The following is a 21,853-nucleotide window of genomic DNA, read 5'->3' on the forward strand; positions in this document are numbered from 1 at the left end:
GATTCTCCTTGCCACAATACTTGCTCGATTATGTTTCTTGATTGTGTTTGCCATGGCTTTTCTTAGGCTTAGCCCACTTGCTTTGCTTGTGTGGGTATTGCACAGCCAAGGTTCCCTTTTCGCTGTCTGTCATGCACTGGCAGAAATTATGGCTAGTGTTCTCAGGATAGCGAGGAACGATTCAAAGTTCTCACCTGCTTCTTGCTGTCTTGTTGAAGTGGTGTCGCTCATACGTCTCATTCATTTCACCAAGGGCGTAGCTCTCGAACAAGCAAATGATATCAGCCTGTTCTTGATTTCATCGTCGGTGGTGAACACAAAACTGTCGTAAATCTCCAGCTTCCGGCTTTGGGCCTTTTTATCCTAAACTGCCGGTGCGACATCAACCGCCTCAACATCTCCACTCCCCTGTCTCACTCCAATCTCACCCCCCCTGAACGTACAGCCATCGACTCACTTCGCACCAACCCAGACTGGGTTATCAAACCCGCTGACAAGGGAGGTGACGTGGTAGTCTGCTGCGTCGATCTCTACAAAGCTGAGGCCACGCGCCAACTCTCGGACACCTCCTCCTACTTACCCCGGAACCATGACCCCCAGTCGAGCACCAGGCCACCATCTCTAGCACCATCACCGACTTCATCCACTCCAACTCCCTGCCCTGCTGAGCCTCCAACCTCATCGTTCCCTAGCCCCTTACGGCCCGATTTTACCTTCTCCCCAAAATCCACAAACCTGACTCCTCTATCCTTGTAGACCCATTGTCTCTGCCTGTTCGTGGCCTACCGAACTTATTTCCACAAACCTTGACTCCATCCTATCTCCAACCCCCCCCCCCCCCCCCCCCCCCCCCCCCCCCCCCCCCCCGGTGGTTATATCCCTCCCGACCTATGTTCAAGACACCTCAGACATGCTCCGTCGTCTCCCGGCATTCTATTTTCTAGGCCCCCATCCCCTCATCTTCACCATGGACGTCCAGTCACTCTACACCTCCATCCCCCACCAGGATGGTCTCAAAGCCCTCCGGTTCTTCCTCGACCGGAGAATCAACCTATACCCGTCCACTGATACTCTCCTCCACCTAGCGGAGTTGGTCCTTACCCTCATTAACTTCTCTTTTGACTCCTCCCATTTCCTCCAAATACAAGGTGTGGCTATGGGCCCTAGCTATGCCTGCCTCTTTGTCGGGTGAGTCGAGCAATCCTTGTTCGAGACATACCAGGGCCACATCCCCGACCTTTACCTCCGCTACATCGACGAATGCTTTGGTGCTACCTCCTGCAACCACACACATCTAACTGACTTCATCCCTTCACCACTAACTTCCATCCGGTACTCAAATACACCTGGACCATTTCCGACACTTCCCTACCTTTTCTTGACCTCACTATCTCCATCACAGGTGATAGACTTCTTACCAACATCCACTATAAACCCAGTGACTCCCATGGCTATCTAGACTACTCTTCTTCCCATCCTGCTTCCTGTAAGGACTCCATCCGCTACTCCCAATTCCTCAGTCTACGCCGCATCTGCTCCCAAGATGAGGTGTCCCACACCAGGGCATCGGAAATGTCCTCATTCTTCAGGGAACGGGGATTCCCCTCCCCTACTATAGATGAGGCTCTCACCAGGGTCTCTTCCATACCCCGTAATACTGCTCTCTCTCCCCATCTCCCCACTCGTAACGGGGGCAGAGTCCCCCTAGTCCTCGCCTTTCCCACCACTGGCCTTCACATACAACAAATAGTCCTCCATTTTCACCATCTCCAACATGACCCCACCATTCGCCACATCTTCCCATCTCCCCCCCTGTCTGCTTTCCGCAAAGACCGCTCCCTCCGTAACTCCCTGGTCAATTCTTCCCTTCCCTCCCGCACCAAGCCCTCCCCAGGCACTTTCCCTTGCTACCGCAAGAGGTGCTACACCTGTCGCTTTACCTCCCCCCTCGACTCCATTCAAGCACCCAAGCAGTCATTCCAGGTGTGACAGAGGTTCACCTACATCTCCTCCAACCTCATCTATTGCATCCGCTGTTCTAGATGTCAGCTGATCAACATCGGTGAGACATAGAAACATAGAAATTAGGTGCAGGAGTAGGCCATGCGGCCCTTCGAGCCTGCACCACCATTCAATATGATCATGGCTGATCATCCAACTCAGTATCCCGTACCTGCCTTCTCTCCATACCCCCTGATCCCCTTAGCCACAAGGGCCACATCTAACTCCCTCGTAAATATAGCCAATGAACTGGCCTCAACGACCTTCTGTGGCAGAGAATTCCACAGATTCACCACTCTCTGTGTGAAAAAAGTTCTCCTCATCTCGGTCCTAAAAGACTTCCCTCTTACCCTTAAACTGTGACCCCTAGTTCTGGACTTCCCCAACATCGGGAATAAATCTTCCTGCATCTAGCCTGTCCAACCCCTTAAGAATTTTGTAAGTTTCTATAAGATCCCCTCTCAATCTTCTAAATTCTAGAGAGTATAAACCAAGTCTATCCAGTTTTTCTTCATAAGACAGTCATTAGAGTCATAAGTCATAAGACCAAGCGTAGGCTTGGCGATTGTTTCGCCGAACACCTCCGCTCGGTCCGCTTTAACCAACCTGATCTCCCGGTGGCTCAGCACTTCAATTCCCCCTCCCATTATGAATCCGACCTTTCTGTCCTGGGCATCCTCCATGGTCAGAGTGAGGACCACTGGAAATTGGAGGAGCACCCTAGTGGCATAAACATTGAATTCACCAATTTCAGGTAGCCTTTGCGGTTTCCTCCCCTTCGCAGCTCTCCCTCAGCCCTCGGGCTCCTCCTCTTCCTTTTTCCTTTCTTCGACCTGCGACCACGCTGTAGTTTGCCCACATCCGATGCCATGTTTTCCAACCCTCAATCACTCCGCGGTTGACGGTTAATGAGGTCAGTGGTCGTATACCGTTCACGGGAGGCGGTCCGGCCGCGTGCTGTGTAGTGCTACCGGCGGCCATCTGCGTAGGCCACTGGTCGCCCGTCTCCTCGTCCACACTCGACTCGGCTTGCTGCTGAGCAGCTGTCTGCCCCGCCCTTCCGGTAGCCATGTCGTTTTCCGGCAGTTTTAATATTCTCCGTGCCTTAAATGCTGCTCACTCACCAATCCTTCGGTGCTTGACAGTTTCACTAGTCCTTAGCAACTAACTGTCCCAGCCGGGAGCTTCAGGTTGTGGCAGAAAAATGATTCTTTAAGACACCACCGCTGCCACCATGTTCAAGAACAAGCTTTTCCAGTAAGTAAAACTCCGACGCATGCCTGGAACCCCTGAGCATGCGTGGACTTTATTAAGTCATGCAAGGCACATTACACATATCATAACACCAAACTACCTTGCATGCACAAACTCCCGGATGCTTACGGTGTCAGAGGCCGCGGTGTCAGAGGCCTCCCAGGAGGCCACAGAGAAGCAAGGCGGCAGAGCCCGCAGGCTGGCAGATCCCCATGGTCGACGGAGCCTCGCTGGTCGACGGAGCCTCGCTGGACGACGGAGCCTTGCTAGTCAACGGAGCCCCGTTAGTCGGAGCCTACTGGAGGAAGCACTGCCAGGAACAAAGGAGGACCCAGTGTAGGGGAGGGGGGCGATACCAAGGAGGACCTGGTGTAGGATACTTTGTAACTTTGTCTGTGTCATTTATGTGGCAACTCTTTGCATACCTTGGGTATACAAAACAAAGAATTTCACTGTGACTTGTCACATGTAACAATAATGTATTCTTAATTAAAACACCAACGTTCTCATTACAGACTCTCAACTCACCGTCACCACGTGTGACCATAGATCATGGGACCTTGTCTGACCATATCCTGTTGCTGTTATCAATAGTTGCCATTGATCCTTGTTGCAAAGCCTGTTTTAATATCAAATCCTCTCCACCAATTCCATCTTTCCCTTCCTTATTCTAGTACTCTAAGCTGAAACTTCAGCAGCATACCACCTGAAAATGTTTACCTCTTGGAGCCAGCTCCACCTTGTGGGATGTCTCTCCAGTGCAGATAGTCAGCTCATCCAACCCTCTGCACTGGAAAAACCTAACGGTCATGCATCAAATCAAAATGCAGCAAAAGGATTTATATTGAGATATTTCATTACTAAACCTTGTCTTCTCACTTTGAGTTGCTTCAAAGTGTTGGATAATTCTGTAAATAGAAACTTCTTCCATCCTGCTTCCAGAAGTTTAAAACATTTGGCAGGATAACCATTAACAAACTTTCTGTCATCAAAAATGTTTGCACACTTGCTTAAGACTTTCACACATGATTCACCTCATAGCCATCTGACAAAACACAAGCAGAATTTCCATGAATAAGCATGTAAAGAAAAGAACTGCACTGTTTTGCGTGAGAGGATACAATCAGTCCTTTCTCTCTGTGGACTCAATTAATAACAGTCTTACCCAAGTAGCTTATCAATAATAGCCAGCTTAAGCAGTGCAATAATGTAACAATGCAACATCTGATTAAGATTCAGCAAACTATCACTCTCGCTTGGTGTTTTATTACCACAGGTGCACAGTAGAAAATGATCAGATGCACGTAACTGCTGAGGTCAGAGCTAATTGAAAACAGCTTTATTTATTCACCTGCATGTACTAAAGACATTGAATGCAAGCGGTATGTGAAAACAAATGGAGGACAAGAAAACATCAATGTGCTGATCAAGGACACTTCCACAATAACTGTATGACCTCAGGCCAGAAGGAAAGGACAGAACCATAAAGTCAAGCCCCCACCCATCCCCTCGTCAGAATTACTTCTTTAATTGTAGGTGTTTACAAATTATTACAGGATACTTAAAACTGGACAGCCAAACGGACCACAGAAGTCAGAGAAAAGTCTCAAAGATATTTCATTTCTTATTAGAGGGAGTTTATATGCACATAAGAGGGAGTATGTTGCAGGGAAATGGTACCAATGGGATTGCTCTAAGAGCTGGAATGGACTCGATAGGAAGAATGACCTGCTTCAATGTCATAAGAAAATGTGAAATAATTCTCTAGAATAATGTAATGGCATATTCATGGCAACAGGCCTTAAACAAACATAAAAGACTAAGTAAATTCTGATACAACTATCTAGCACTGTTTTAGTTCAACAGCTTACAAATAAAATTATGATGTCAGTAAATTCAGCTGAGTAAACATATACAAAACAACTGTTTCAATGTTATCTGAACATTATTTTATGCAACATATCACTAAAATGTTTTGAACTTTGTCATGCACTAAAAGATTAGAACAATACACATAGGATATGTTGAAAAATATTTACTTATTGTCTAATTTTGTGCCCGATTGTAAATAGACATAAAATCATTATCAACATATAAACTACTGTTATTCCAAAAATAATCCATTCTGCTTTTGGTATCAGTTTTATTTTAATTCGTTTTGTGAAAATTTCAACTATTTTGTTCCAGAATTTTTGGATCTTTATACAAAAAACAAAAGAGTGCACTATGGTAGCTTCTTTAGACTGACATTTATCACAAATGGGTGAGACGTTAGGGAAAAGTTTATTTATTTTGGTTTTTGAATATAGTCTATGGTACTATACGGCACGGTAGGCGGCGCGACTCTCGTCAGCAGCGACCTCTGCAGCCCATCTGCGTTTTTATTATTTTTTATCTATGTTTTAATGTAGTTTTTGTTATTTTTTGTTGGGGTGTGTGTGGGGGGGGGGGGGGGGTGGGAGGGAGGGAGGGAGGGAGGGAGGGGCTAACTTTTAATCTCTACCTGCACGGGAGACCCGACCTTTTCTTTGTCGGGTGTCCGTTGTCGTTGGGGTGCTGCAACGAGGAGCGGCCTCCAACAGGAAGACCGGGGGCTCTGGTGCCGACTACTCACCTCACCGTCGTGGAGCTGGCCGAGTCCGGAGCGGTGGTGGAGAGCTGCTGCGGCCCAACCTCCGGAGATTCGGAGGCTGCAACTGCGGGTCTGGCGGACGGCGGCACCGGGAGCCCGCGGGTCCCTGGAGGGAGATCGCTTCTCAGGGCTCCCGCTATGGCGACTTCTCCCGCCCGAGTTGCGTGGTCGAAGAGCTCCTGGAGCGGGGCCTTACAGCACCGCCCCGCGCGGCTTGGAATGACTGCGGGACTCTGCGAGCGCACGCCGGGGGTTCTAACATCAAGAACCCGGTGTGCGACCTTGCATCACCCGGCGTGGCTTTAATGGCCGCAGGATAATCGCCATCGCCAGCCGGGGGCTTTGACTTTGACTCTGACAACATAATTTACATAATTATGTAAATTATGTTGTGTCTTGGGTCTATTTGTTTGTAATGTATGGCTGCAGAAACGTCATTTCGTTTGGACCTCAAGGGGTCCAAATGACAAATAAATTGTATCTTGTATCTTGTATACGAAGGTAGCCCTGAACTAAACGTGTTTCAAAATAATTTATTTAATTACGGGCTAATAACGGGAAAAAAGCTTATACTCAAATTCTGGAAAAACGCTCCTATACCAACAATAAAAATATGGATTTCAAACATGTTCGAAACATTACACCTGGAAGATATGAGACTCCTCCTCGCAGGCAAAGCAGACCACTTCCAAAAGACGTGGTCTGAATTTATGAACTTACTACAAGCATAAGGTGCAATAGTAATATAAAAAATAAATGGTGCCAGGATCTGGTAACAGGGGGAGAAAAATATGGTTGGTATATCCCTTTTTGCTGAGTTTTTTTTATAATAGAGAGATTGTTTCTCTTTCTTTCTTTCTTTTCTAGGGTCTATTTCTTAAGTTTCTTCTCTAACTCTCTCTCTCTCTAATGGGCTTTCTTTTTCCAACAATTTCCTGCACTTTCACGACTCTTTCTCACTTTCCTCACTTCTTTTATTTCTATCTTTCTTAAAGCTCAAAAAATGAAGGGGTACAACAAATGTAATAAGATATATGTGGTGTGTATTATTGTAACCTATTGTACTTTTAATTTAAAAAAAAATCATATCAACTACTTTACACGTAAAACACAAACCTAGCTTATTACTTTGACTAAAATGTTTCTTGTTGAGAAAACCAGAGAACGTGCTTATGATCCATAATTTCATTCGTCAATTCAAATAGCTTATTTATTTGAGAAACAGGAGGAATGGCACCAATATCAATCAAGGTGTGCTGCAGGTAGTGTGAGAAAGTCCATTATCTTGTGAAAACACAAAATTACAACATCTGACATGGAATGGCCGATTCAACTCTCTGACTCTTGGGCTCGACCAGGAGCAGCCACTTACCCAGAAAATGTGGGAGACACGCTGGCCTGCAGATGAGACAAACTACATGGGTTCAAATCCCCTCTCCGCAGCATACCTTTGGCAAATGTCCAAGATATTGCAAACAAGCAGAATGAACTGAAAGCTAGATTCCCCTACCTTCGGGGCCTTAGAGACTGTTGTGTTCTTTGTTTTAGACAGACATGGGCTCACCCCTGATAACTGTGCCTTCCCCAGATGGACCATTTGGTGTTCCCAGGCAAGATTAGGGACAGAGGGATCTGCTCCTTAATCAACTCCTTGTGGTGCTCAAATTTGGAGGTCCTGGTGAACTCCTGCTCCCTGGGGACCTGGAATATCTAACAGTGAAGTGTTCCCTACTATCTACTGCAGGAATCCTCTTTGCCTATCCTGACAGCAGTCTGTATCCCACCCCATGTTGATGCGAAGCTTGCACTTGATGAACTACACACTGCTACCAATAGCCTTGAAACAAAGTACCCTGCGGTCTTGTTCATAATAGCCTAGGACTTCAAACAGGCCAACCTCAAGAGTGTACTAGCAAAATATTATCAGAATATTACCTGTCCCACCAAAGATCCAAACACAATTGACCAGTGTGACACAACCATCAAATACTCAATTTCATGACCACACATTGGACAATCTGACTGCCTGGCTGTGCTTCTACTCCTTGCATACGAGCAGAAACTAAAGCAGGAGAATCAGTACACAAAATCATACCGTGTTGGTCTAGGAAACATATATGATCCTTTGCAACTGCTATGGACTGGCCCATAGGACATATTTTAGGCCAACATAAATAAGTATGCCACTGCCTTCAAATAGTAAGTTTATAGACAAAGCATGCCAAAGGAGACAATGCAAGTATTCCCCAGCCAGAAACCATTGGATGAGCTGTAAAATAAATCTATTTACAATGTTAGCAAAGATAACCAGGATGCCAAGAGGGAATTCAAGACCAAACATAAGTCCCAAGATAATCACAAGAACACCCGTCAATGGCAAAGCTTGCACGTTATAAAGGGCTACATAATGAAGATGGGCAATATCACTGTCAACAACATGTCCTCCTCCCTGATGAGCTCAATGCATTCAACATTCACTTTGAACAGAAGGTTAGAGAAAGGACATCATCTATCTTGATAGCGTTGGATGCACCTGTACCCACGATCACTACAGCAATGTCAGATTTGCCTTCCTGAGAGTAAACCCATTGAAAGCAATTGGCTTTGATGGAGTCCTCCGCCATGTCCTCAAGAACTGCATGGATCAGCTGGCAGGAGTATTCACAAATATCTTTAACCACTCTCTACTCCATTATGGTCCCCACCTGCTTTAAATAGACCACTATCTTCTTGGTGCCAAAATAACATAGGTAGTGTTCATTAATGGCTAGCACCCAGTGGCTTTAACATCCATCATCCTGAAGTGCTTCAGGAGGATGCCCATGATATACATTAATTTCAGCCTTCCAGACAGTCTTGATTTACCACAGTTTACCTACCGTCGCAACAGGTCCAAGGCAGGTGCCATCTTTCTGTCCCTACACTAATTTCTGGCACATCTAGAGAACAAGGGACAGATATTGCAGGCTCCTATTCATTGACCAGAGCTCCTCCTTCAACTCCATTATCCCAACCAAACTCATCTCTAAACCTGTGAACCTTAGAGTCTGCTCCCCTCCTCTGCCACTGAATCCTTGACTTCCTAACTCTTAGACAATTTCAGGGAATAGAATTTCTCCAGTTGCATCACTGTGAGGTATGATGGGCATTTCCTACACCTGTAACCTGCATTTTATATCTCTTACCTGTCCTTTGTTTGGTGTTGGCTCTCGGAGTACCCTCACTAATCATATAAGATAACTTTGTCAACACCTTGTACCCACGGAAACTTTAGCCTCACTCTTTCAGAGATATTCCCTTTGTCCATTTCATCTCTCTTCAATTTAGAATTAAATTGTTTTTTCTCTTTCCAATTTGGATGATGGGTCTTCAATGAAAACATTACTTTGGTTTCTTTTTCCACAGTTGTTGCCTGACTTGTTATGTGTTTCCAACAATTTCTGTTTATATGTGGAAACACTTTTGTCATCTTTGAATCCAGTACTGTATTTGCTTCCAAGTAGTTGTGGTGGTTTGTTAAGTACAACAGACTTGCTAGGCCAGTTCAGATGATAATTTAGAGTCAATCGTGTTACTATTGATTTGGAGTCATATGCAGGGTAGATTGGACAGGGATGGGAAATGTCACCTCCCGAAAAACTTCAGTGAATCAGATAGGGTAACTAACAATCCAACAGTTTCACGGTCAACATATTCATTTTAGATGAGCTAAATAATTGAATTTATGATCTCAATCTGCCGGGATGTAATTTGAACAAATTCATTCAGATTATTAGTCCTGGGTCTGAGATTTGCCAACCAGTACATTAAGCAAAATAATATTGTTCCCTGTAGAAAACTAGTAAAATAGCAGCATCACCGTCCCTCTTCCCCACTCCATGAAATATGGAGCAAGTAGAAATAGCTACATCTTATTGTATGAATGAAAAGAGCTGTTAGTCAGCATTATCTAAGGAGAAATATATCACTCTCTTCCTTCCCCTTTCTTATTAAACATGGTGAACATTTTTTTTAAATTCTCTACGAATTGAGTCAACTCTAATATTTAGTGTTGTGGAAATGCATGTGATCGGGATAGTGTTGTAAAAATGATGAATGCATTTGAAGTCATTGAGGAAATTTAAACAAAAGCAAAAAACATAAACCAGTAACCAGGGACTTAGAAAAGTAAGTGAAATGCAGTAAACCATTTACAAGGCAGGACTTTTAAAGTCTATCATTAAATAAATAATCTATTTTGAAGCATGTTTTTAATATTGATAATAATGTAAATGGCTGGTCATAATTGTGTACAACTTTTTGAAATTCTTACTTGTAACAGCACAACAGAATATGTAAACATAGTACACTGTAAACAAAATAAACGTGAAAAACAGTTCAGTGTGTGTATATATACACACATACATATACATACATACATACATACATACATACATACACATCTTATTAATATATACACATACATACACATACAAACAAACAACAATAATAGTGCAAAAAGACAAAAGCAATGCCCCCGTTTCTGTAGCTCAGAGCTTATTTGGGGGTTGTAATGTTTAATAGCCTGATGGCTGTGGAGAAGAAGCTGTTCCTGAAGTTGGACGTTACAGTTTTCAGGCACCTAAACCTTCTTCCCATTTGCAGAGGTGAAATGGGTGATGGTGTGGGTTTCTGATGATGCTGGTTGCCTTTTTGAGGCAGTGACTCCTGTAAATCCCTTCGATGGTGGGGAGATCAGAACCCGTGATGGACTGGGCAGTGTTCACCACTTTTTACAGTCTTCTTTGCTCCTGGGCATTCAAGTTGCCGAACCAGGCCATATTGTAACCGGCCAATATGCTCTCTATTGTACACCTGTAGAAGTTCAAGAGAGTCCTCTCTGACATACCAAACCTCCGCAATCTTCCCAGGAAATAGAGGCGCTGTTGAGTTTTATTTATAATTGCATCAGTGTGCTAGGTCCAGGAAAGATCTTCAGAAATATGCACGCCCAGGAATTTGAGCACTGAAACCACTGATAAAAATTGCAGAATATTCAAAGAAACAGTTAAAAAAATAGCAACAAGCAAAAAAAGCAATTTGTAATAAGTAAGGTATCCAAGCACCATGCAAAGGGTCCTGGAATACTAAAGAAATTATGAGGAAAATAGGGAGCTGCATCAAAAAGATGTTGCCATTCATTAGTCTCAGTAATAGTACCAAAATAATGTAAAGAGAATGTAAAACAACTAATATTATTGCAATTTTTAAAAATAGGTCCGACCTATCACCCTGGGATTCATAGGTATGCTAGTGTAACATCCATTAGGTAGGCGGCGCGACTCTGGTCAGCAGCGGCCTCTGCAGCCTGTCCGCGTTTTTATTATTTTTTGTCTATGTTTATATGTAGTTTTTGTTATTTTATGTTGGGGTGTGTGTGTGGGGGGGTGGGGGTGGGGTGGGAGGGAGGGGGAAACTTTTAAATCTCTCCCTGCACTGGAGACCCGACCTTTTCTCGTCGGGTCTCAGTTGTCGTTGAGGCTGCAACGAGGAGCGGCCTCCAACAGAAGAAGCCGGGGACTCAGGTGCCGACTCACCTCGCCGTCGCGGAGCTGGCCGAGTCCAGAGCGGGTGGAGCGGTGGAGGAGCGCTGCCGCTGCTGCTGCTGCTGCTGCTGCTGCCGCTGCTGCTGCTGATGCGGAGGCTCCAACGACAGGTCTGTGGACGGCGGCACCGGGAGCCCGCGGGTCCCTGGAGGGAGACCGCTTTTCAGGGCTCCTGCAACGGCGACTTCTCCCGCCCGAGTTGCGGGGTCGAAGAGCTCCTGGAGCGGGGCCTGACATCACTGCCCCGCGCGGCTTGGAATGGCCGCGGGACTCTGCGAGCGCCCACTGGGGGCTCCAACATCAAGACCCGGTGTGCGACCTCGCACCACCCGGCGTGGCTTTAATGGCTGCGGGACAATCGCCATCGCCAGCCGGGGACTTTGACTTTGACTCTGACATCGGGGGGGGGGGGGGAGAGTGCAGTGGAGAGATAAGTTTTTTTTGGCCTTCCATCACAGCTATGTGATGGATGTTTATGTAAAATGTAAATTATGTTGTGTCTGGGGTCTATTTGTGTGTAATGTATGGCTGCAGAAACGGCATTTCATTTGGACCTCCAGGGGTCCAAATGACAATTAAATAGACTATTGATTGACTATTGACTATTATGGGAAATATATTGGCATCCATTCTAGATACAAATCAAGCACATTTCTGACAGTTCTTTAACCAATTAGTATAGTGGACCTCAGATATCAAAAATATTAGATGGTTCATCTCAGGAAATATGTGGTTAACAGGATGGAAAGGATTGAATATGCATTTAACTAAATAGAAAATAAGAAGCAAATGAGGTAAAAAAAAAGGGAGGTTTTACATTATTATTATTTTACATTGTTAAACCTATTAGCAATGTAATAGGTTTTGTAAATTTTTTTAGAATGTTATTAAAGTTTGTAAGTACATTTAGACTTTAGAGATAGAGCACGGAAACAGGCCCTTTGGCCCACCTTGTCCACACCGACCTGGCAAAAACTCCCACATACTAGGTGTATCCCACATACTAGGTATAATTTATAATTTTACAGGCCAATTAACCCACAATAATGCATGTCTTTGGAGTGTGGGAGGAAACAAAGCACCTGGAGAAACCCACGTGGTCACAGGGAGAACATACAAACTCCATACAGACACCACCCGTAGTCAGAACCCGGGTCTCTGTCGCTGTAAGGCAACAACTCTACCCCTTAGCCATTATGCTGCCCGTTATTTAATCAAACATTTTGAATATCCAATTGTTGCTTGGCAATGGTTACTAGCTGCAATGCAGTTTATTGTCACATGTACCAAGGTACAATGAAAAGCTTTTGTTGTGTGCTACCCAGTCAGTGGAAAGACAATACATGATTACAATCGAGCCATCCACTGTGTAGAGATACATGATAAAGCGAATAATATGAATAATGTTTAGTTCAAGATGAAGTCCAGTAAAGTCCAGTTAAAGATAGTCCGAGGGTCTCCAATTAGGTAGATAGTGGTTTAGAATAGTAAGTCTAATTTCCTCTCTAAAGCGTAGATGTCACAGTCTGCCCTCTCCTCATTCTCATCCACTTCACCTCCCAGTACTTTTCCACCAGTCCCTCCTCCTCTCCTCGCCTGCCACTCCCCTCTCATCAGCCCAACTCTCCTCACCTGTTGCACTCAGTTGCCTCTGATCACCAATTAACCCGGTATATAGACTCTCCTCACCGTTCACACAGTGCCAGATTGTTCTCAGCATTCATGCAAGACTCTCCAGCGATTTCCCGACTGACTACACGGATTCGAACCTGCCTGCCCCTGACCATTCCGTCCTGTCGTCTTCCCGGATATCACCTCAGCCTTCTGTCCCCGACCACGGCCTTCGTCCCGTACCTCCTGGTTTCTGTCTACCTCTCTCCTGGGCTGTTTGGTGTATCCCTGCAACGGCTCCTCGACTTCCTGCCTGGCTTTGACTCTCCTTTCGTCTGTCCCTCGCTGGTTTGTTTGCATCGTGTGTTGGATCTCCTGGTTACCGGACCTTCCGCTACCCCGACTACGTCTCCTGCCTGCCCCTCTTCGGAACCCTCGCTCAATCCTGAGCCTCTGTGTGAGTACGGTGTACCCATTCCTGTGTTACAGTATCGTAATAGGGTTCATGACCAATTATACCTGCCTGATTCTGTGCTGCTATTGGGTCCAAGCTATACCCGTTACAATAGGAGGCTAAGGGGTGACCTTATTGAGGTGCACAAGATCTTGTGGGGCATGGATTAAATGAATGCTCATAGTCTTATTTCCTAGCATAGAGGATTTTAAAACTAGAGGGCCTGAGCTTACAGTGAGAGGTGAGTGATTTAATAGGGACCTCAGAGGCAACTTTTCTTCACTCAGAAGATACTCCATATTTGGAATGAGCTGTTCAACTATTCAATTCAACTATTTGTTTGATTCAAAAACACCTTATTCTTGAAATAGACAAAAAATACCGCAGTAACTCAGTGGGTCAGGCAACATCTCTGGAAAAAATGGATATATGACATTTTGGGATGGGACCCTTATTCGGTCTGATGAAGGGTCCCAACCTGAAACGTTACATCTCCATTTCCTCCAGAGAGCCTGCTTGACCCGCTGAATTACTCCAGTATTTTGTGCCTATCGTTTGCATAAATCGCTGTGTGCAGTTCCTTTTTATTACACCGTTTCTTGCATTAGTTTTTCACAACTTTCATTGTTTGAGCACATTTTGGCTCTAGTAACTTTTTGATACCTTCAGACAAATTATCTTTCACGTTTAATGCAATTTCAATGGTTCAATGGTCCTTTATTGTCACATGTACCTTTAAGGTACCGGGCGGCACTGGGTACCACCGAGTGGCACTACGATGGCAGCCTCGCCTACTATCTGTCTGTCCTTTTCGTTTTTTTTGTGGTTATTTTTAGTGTGTTTTAAAAGTTTGTGTTAATGGTCTCTGGTTTGTTTTAAGTGGGGGGTGGACGAGGGGAACTTTTTTTTCAATCTCACACCTTGCCAGAGATGTGATTATTTTCCGGGTCGTATCTCCAGTCGCTGTGCGGCCTAACATCGTGGAGCTGGAGGCCTTGCTCGGTACTGACTCTGAGCCCCACCGCGAGGAGTGGACTTGCCATCGGAGCCAATTCCTTGCCTGGGATTGACACTCCAACCACGGCCCTTTAACATCAAGGGCTCGCAGTCATGTGAGAGACCGAGTCGAGAAGCTCCAAATCCGCACGACGTTAGACTAGCCCCAACCCGAGGTAGATCGCACAGTGTGGGGGAGCTGAGATTCCCCCTCCCCCCCCCCCCGATGAGGAGGCCCGCCGCTGGCTACGGGAGTAAGACTGGCCGGTCAACGGAAGGTTAGAGACCCCCGACCGCTGGAGGACAAAAAAGGAAGAGATTTAACTTTTTTTCGTCTTCCATCACAGTGAGCACCCAAAGTCAATTCCCAGGTCCTCAATGTTAGTCCGCAACGTGGACGGAGATACAATATGGGAAAAAAATTGCATCTCCGTTGAGGAAATATATTTTTTAAAGTTTCCCCCAACCGCCACACAAGACAAAACTAAAGATAAACTAAAACATAGATTTAATAACATACTAAAAACAACAACAAAGGAAGAAAAGGACGAGACGGACTGTTGGCGAGGCTGCCATTGTATGGTGCCACCTGTGGTATTCCAGATCTTTAAACCGATTTAGCCTACATTTGGTAACTTGAATGTTAATCTATATGCTGTGACCACTCCGCCCCTTATTGTTTCTATATTAGTCTACAAAGGACCTTGCACACCTTTCAGTTTTCAGTTCTGAGGAAGGGTAAAAACGTAAAATGATAAATTCCATTTCTCTTTGTAGATCCTGACAATAATACACTTTTCAGCAATTTGCATAACAATATAAAAGGAAAGAGCTAAAATGGTGAGTGCACATGCTGAAACATGGACTAAAGGATATTCGATTTCGATTTAATAGTTAAAACTGATGATAGGCAGTAAAAACTAAATCTAAGCAATAATCTGCAATGGAAAATTACCAATAAACAACAAGTAATCTCATCAGACAAATTAATATGCAGAAAGCAAAATCAGTAATTCATCTGCTGGATTCATGTTATGAGTTATACTCAACCAGTAGCCTAATTCAATGTTAATAAATGTTGGATAAACGCTTACGACTCGTATTCATACACAAGCTGTAATTGCACAATTCATGGCAAAAAAATTAACATGGATATATTCTATTTTCCCAGGTTTGAAGCTCAGGGGCCAAATATTATTATTCAAAGTAATGTGTACACGGATAACAATCAAATTAGAACCAGCTACACCATGGATAAGGATATCACTATCAGGAGTGACATATTCACATTAGAGTTTACTTTGGCTAGAGATAATACAGAAACTGACATTCATTTTATTTTGGTTTTTTTTAAGTCTAGCATAACATGCACAAAACAATGTTTTGTTGCAATACAAAAGCAGAGAAACAAAATGATATATCATTCTGACTTCTATTTTCCAAATAAACATTATTGTTGCACAGACGTTTATTTGATTATATGAGAAACATGTTTTTGATTTTCATTGTTTTCCATTCATAAAATCTCTGAACCTTCATTAGTGTGTTCCCATCCAGATGCACATGTTGTTGTACAAGTTAAATATTTTAAATAATTTTTCAGGTTCAACGCAATTGTTACTAGATTGGCCTTACGATTTGAAATGCAGTTGATTATTCACCTCAAATAAATTTACTTAAACTGCTGACCAACAAGTGTTTTGCTTACATGCAAAAGAACTTCCATAAAAGCCCATAATTGACTATTAACTCAATAAATTTACGAGAAAATTACATTTATTGAGTACCCAAGAAAAATAACTGATATAGTCATGTGCCACAACCTTGGAGCCTGAATACTACAATTATACCAGGATGCAATAGATCAAAACTTTTATTCACATCTATGGTAAGTAGTTTGTTTTTGCTGATGAAAATGGACTGCTTTACCAAAGTTTAATATTTCAGATATGCTAATGTGACAACTAAGATGGATGCAAGAGAAAAATATAAAAACAAATGCTCTTATCATAAGGTCAAGTGCAGTCCCTAGTGCTTGTATTGAGTTAACTTGTTTTCCCTCTTTCTGCTACTTCTTCTTCTTTCGTATGGCATGCACAGTCTAAAGATGTAGGACAACTTGTTCTATTTGATTGTGCATGCCGGGTTGATTGCATTCGTCAAAACAGGGCAGACCACGTGAAGGTTGCAAACTTCCACCCCACTTGTTTTCAATGATAAATGAAATGGACTACAAAAGTTGTATCACTTTTCAAGCATTATTAGCGTTCAAACATTGTCAGATCATCAATAAACAAAGTTCTGAAGACATCTGAAGACTTTGGCTGAAGACATAGTGGCTGAAAATTAACAAAGATCTTCCAGAAAAATGAAGATAATTCCATTGCAATTCTGATTTGTAGACAGTTGAAAGAATTTAGAAAATTAGGAGGGCAATCATTTGCCACAGCATACCCTGCCTTAGAACCACTTTACAATTACAGTTTCTTCATGACAGATCCATTTGGCCCATGATGACCATGTGATGGTGAAGATTCATTAAAAGTCAAGGATGGGTGATTTGATGCTCTTTTGTTGGAGGTGAATATTGTTTGGCACTGGTATCATGCAAATATTACTTGCCACTTACCAACTCATGCCAGAATGTTGTCTAAGGTTTGTTGCATACAAACACGTGTTGCTTAGTGTCCATGTATAGGATTTTCCTTCATTATTATCATTGTACCATGCTGTCAGCTTTCAATACACCAACCATAGTGTCAGACATGGTGTATCGGAAGGAACTGCAGATGCTGGTTTAACCAGCGTCAGACATGGTGTCTGGTTACCCCAGTGATACAGCTACATTCAGCATCCAATTCAGTATTTCTGCCACAATTCTTTCTTTACCAACAAAAGAAAGATTTTTTTAGAAGCAACACTGAAGTGTCTGCTGACTGAAAATGTCCAAAGCATGGGTTTAATAGGCACAAAGTACATAACAAAGAAGGTCTTGTTTCAGACGCATGGGGTAGTCAGTTTTGTATTGGAGTACAATTTTCCTTCAATGAATCTTTCATCTGGACCTAACATAAATCAGCATTTATCTAGCATGTAGAGCAAGATCATACAAATTGCACTGGCAGTGACATTGTTCCTTATCCCAGATACCCAAGGGCATTCAGAAAAGCAAATGCATAATATGTTTGTAATTGCACAAACAAATGCATTCAGTAACATTTTCTATGCCCATCCAGGCTGTTTGAGGATACAGAATGTGCACAATTTGCTGCAGAATTTCTAATTTTTTACCTGATCTGTAGCCCTGGTATTTATCTGGCTGGTCCAAATGGAACATGTTGTCTAACTTCCCAACCCAAGTTTGAGTCGTCTGATCGTTTTCAGTGAACATCCTTATTCTGACTTTATCTTGCAGGAATGGTCAATAATGGAACAAATGATGGCCTGAGAGACTGATCTGATTAAAATCTGCAGCACCGTTTTGATTAGTACAGGTGTCAGAGGCTATGCAGAGAAAGCAGGAGAATGGGGTTAGGAGGGAGAAATATATCGGCCATGATTGACTGGTGGAGTAGACTTGTTGAGCCGAGTGGCCTAATTCAACTCCGATTCCTTATGACTTTATGATCTTATAGACAATAGGTGCAGGAATAGGCCATTAGGCCCTGCTAGCCAACACCGCCATTCATGTGATCATGGCTGATCATCCACAATCAGTACCCTGTTCCTGCCTTCTCTCCACGTACCTTAACTCCCCTATCCTAAGAGCTCTATCTAACTCTCTCTTGAAATAATCGAGAGAAGTAACTGCCACCACCCTCTGAGGCAGAGAATTTCTCACACTCACAACTCTCTGAGTGAAATTATTTTTTCCTCATCTCCGTTCTAAATGGCTTACCACTTATTCTTAAACTATGGCCCCTGGTTCTGAACTCCTCCAACATTGGGAACATGTTTCCTGCCTCTAGCATCTCCTTGCCCTTAATAATCTCATATGTTTCAATAAGATCCCCTCTCATCCTTCTAAATTCCAGAGTATACAAGCGGAGCCATTCCAATCTATCAACATATGACAGTCCCGGCATCCCGGGAATTAACCTTGTGAACCTACACTGCATTCCCTCAACGGCAAGAATGTCCTTCCTCAAGTTTGGAGACCAAAATTGCACACAGTACTCCTGGTGTGGTCTCACTAGGGCCCTGTACAACTGCAGGAGGACCTCTTTGTTCCTATACTCAACTCCTCTTGTTATGAAGGCCAACATGCCATTCGCTTTCTTCAGTGCCTGCTGTACCTGCATGCTTACTTTCGGTGACTGATGAACAAGGACCCCCAGATCCCATTGTACTTCCCCTTTTCCCAATTTGACACCATTTAGATAATAATCTGCCTTCCTGTTTTTGCCACCAAAGTGAATAACCTCACATTTATACAAGATACTAGATACATTTATTTGTCACAAGTGCCAGTTGTCACAGTGAAATGTGTGTTCACAATACAGCCATACAATTAAAATAAAATACGATTGAGTCCAACACAAAACATCCCCACACAGCAGAATCAAAGTTTCCCACCGTGAGGGAAGGCACCAAAGTCAGTCCTCTTCCTCTGTTGTTCTTAATGTTAACCCGTGGTCGGGGCCTCCCGAGCCCGCCACAGTCGCCGCTACGGGCGGCCCGATATTCAGGCCCGCTCGCTGTGATGGAACTCCGACATCGGACCGGGCGAACAACCTCCGCAGCTTGGACCTCCGAGTCGGCCGCTTCCTACCAGAGTCTGCGGCTCCCAGAGTCCACAGGCCGCGCTGGGCTGAAATTCGCGCGAGCGGCCCTCGGCAAAGGGTCCCAGGGATGTTGCAGTCAGCGCCGCCCACGTTGGGAGCTCTTCAAACCTCAGCTCCACGATGTTGGAACAGCGGGCCCAGCACTCCGGAGCTTCAAACGGCGATCCAGGTAGGAATCGCTCCGCAGTGAATCCAGCGCTGCGTCTCCGCTGCTGAAGTTCTGGTCCGGGTCCCTGGCACGAAAGGCCGCTCCGATCCAGTTGGCAGCACGCGAAGAGGGGGGCGAGGACGCGACTCGGAGAATAGTCGCGTCCTCGCCAGAAAGCGACTAAGAAGCGGTTTCCACCTTACCCTAACCCCCCTCCCCACATAAAAAAGTAAATAAACTCCAAACACACACTTTTAAGACAAGCTAAAAATTTAAAAAAAAACAAAAAAAAACGGCTGGCTGTAGGCAGAGGCTGCCTTCAATGCGGCGCCCCACATTTATCCACATTAAACTGCATCTGCCCACTCACCCAACCTGTCCAAGCCACCCTGCATCCTCATAGCATCCTCCTCACAGCTTTGTGTTATCTGCAAATTTGCTAAGGTTACTTTTAATCCCTTCATCCAAATCATTAATATATATTGTAAATAGCTGTGGTCCCAGCACCGAGCCTTGCGGTACTACACTAGTCACTGCTTGCCATTCTGAAAGGGACCTGTTAATTGCTACCCTTTGTTTCTTGTTGGCCAACCAATTTTCTATCCATGTCAGCACCATACCCCCAATACCATGTGCTCTAATTTTGCCCACTAATCGCCTTTGTGGGATCTTATCAAATGTTTTCTGAAAGTCCAGGTGCACTACATCCACTGGCTCTCCCTTGTCCATTATCCTTGTTAAATCCTCAAAGAATTCCAGAAGATTAGTCAACCATGATTTCTCCTTCGTAAATCCATGCTGACTCGGGCCGATCCTCCTACTGCTATCCAAATGTTCCGCTATTTCATCTTTTATTATTGACTCCAGCATCTTCCCCACAACCAATGTCAGGCTAACTGGTCTATAATTCCTGTTTTCTCTCTGCCGCCCTTCTTAAAGAGTGGGACAACATTAGCTACCCTCCAATCCACAGGAACTGATCCTGAATCTTTAGAGCATTGGAAAATGATCACCAATGCGTCCACGATTTCTAGAGCCACTTCTTTAAGTTCCCTGGGATGCAGACCATCAGGCCCTGGGGATTTATCAGCCTTCAGTCCCATCAGTCTACCCAACACCATTTCCTGCCTAATGTGCATCTCCTTCAGTTCCTGCATCACCCCAGATCCTCTGGCTAGTACATCAGGAAGATTGTTTGTGTCCTCTTTAGTGAAGACGGATCCAAAGTACCTGTTCAACTCATCTGCCATTTCCTTGTTACCCATAATAAATTCACCCTTTTCAGTCTTCAAGGGTCCAACTTTGGTCTTAACTAGTTTTATCCTCTTCACATACCTAAAGCAGCTTTTACTATCCTCCTTTATATTCTTGGCTAGCTTACCTTCATACCTCATCTTTTCTCCCGGTATTGGCTTTTTAGTTATCTTCTGTTGCTCTTTAAAAGTTTTCCAATCCTCTGGCTTCCCGCTCATCTTCGCTATGTTATATTTCTTCTCATTTATTTTTATGCTCTCCCTGACTTCCCTTGTCAGCCACGGTCGCCCCTTACTCCCCTTGGAATCTTTATTCCTCTTTGGAATGAACCGATCCTGCACCTTCTGTATTATTCCCAGAAATACCTGTCATTGTTGTTCCACTGTCATTCCTGCTAGGGTATCATTCCAGTCAACTTTGGCCAGCTCCTCCCTCATGACTCTATAGTCGTCTTTGCTCAACTGTAATACCGACACCTCCAATTTACCCTTCTCCCTCTCCGATTTACCCTTCTTCCTCATGTTGGGGAATTACTCTGACTATAGCATCCATATTACTCTAATGACCTGGAAAAAAACCATAAACAACCAAACTTCCATTTCTGATATCATCCTTAAGAGAGCTTGTTCAAGACTTCAAATAACCGATTTAACCAGAAAAGGATCACTGATAAATGAATCTTTGCTATATGAAATCTGAAACCTTCAGAGCAACGCTTCATCGATCTTCACATTCTTTCCCTTATGTTTCCTCTTTGTGTAGGAATGTTGATGCCATGCAGAGCACAGTAATTCATGCTACTAGGGGAAGGTTGAGTGATTGGGATCTCGTTTCAAAATTTTGTGATGTACACCACCAGTGATGAAGAGGTTCCACATTTCAAGCCAAACAGAACATCACATTATGAAAACGGGATTATTGAATAGTGAAAGTGGCACGATTTTGATCACTGGGGGAAAGACTGGGGAATACGCCAGTCTTTTGTTTTTAATTTATTTAATGCATAAACCTTGGAAGGATCAGTTTCATGGAAGAAAAATTGGGTTCATCTCTGCATTTGTGCCAGGAACTCGAGCCGTAGGCTTTAAGGCCCTCAATCACTAAAAGGTTGAACTAAAACACATTCTGAAGCAA

The 21,853-nt window shown here is 44.0% G+C and overlaps 1 protein-coding gene across 1 annotated transcript in view; it reads right to left on the reverse strand.

The window, feature by feature from the left end:
• Positions 1-21,853, reverse strand: part of cfap299 (cilia and flagella associated protein 299) — a 639,847-nt gene that overhangs the window by 601,893 nt on the left and 16,101 nt on the right. The window lies entirely within an intron of this gene.

The sequence above is a fragment of the Leucoraja erinacea genome, chromosome 1 (assembly GCF_028641065.1).
Source record: "Leucoraja erinacea ecotype New England chromosome 1, Leri_hhj_1, whole genome shotgun sequence".
Taxonomy (NCBI): Eukaryota; Metazoa; Chordata; class Chondrichthyes; order Rajiformes; family Rajidae; genus Leucoraja; species Leucoraja erinaceus.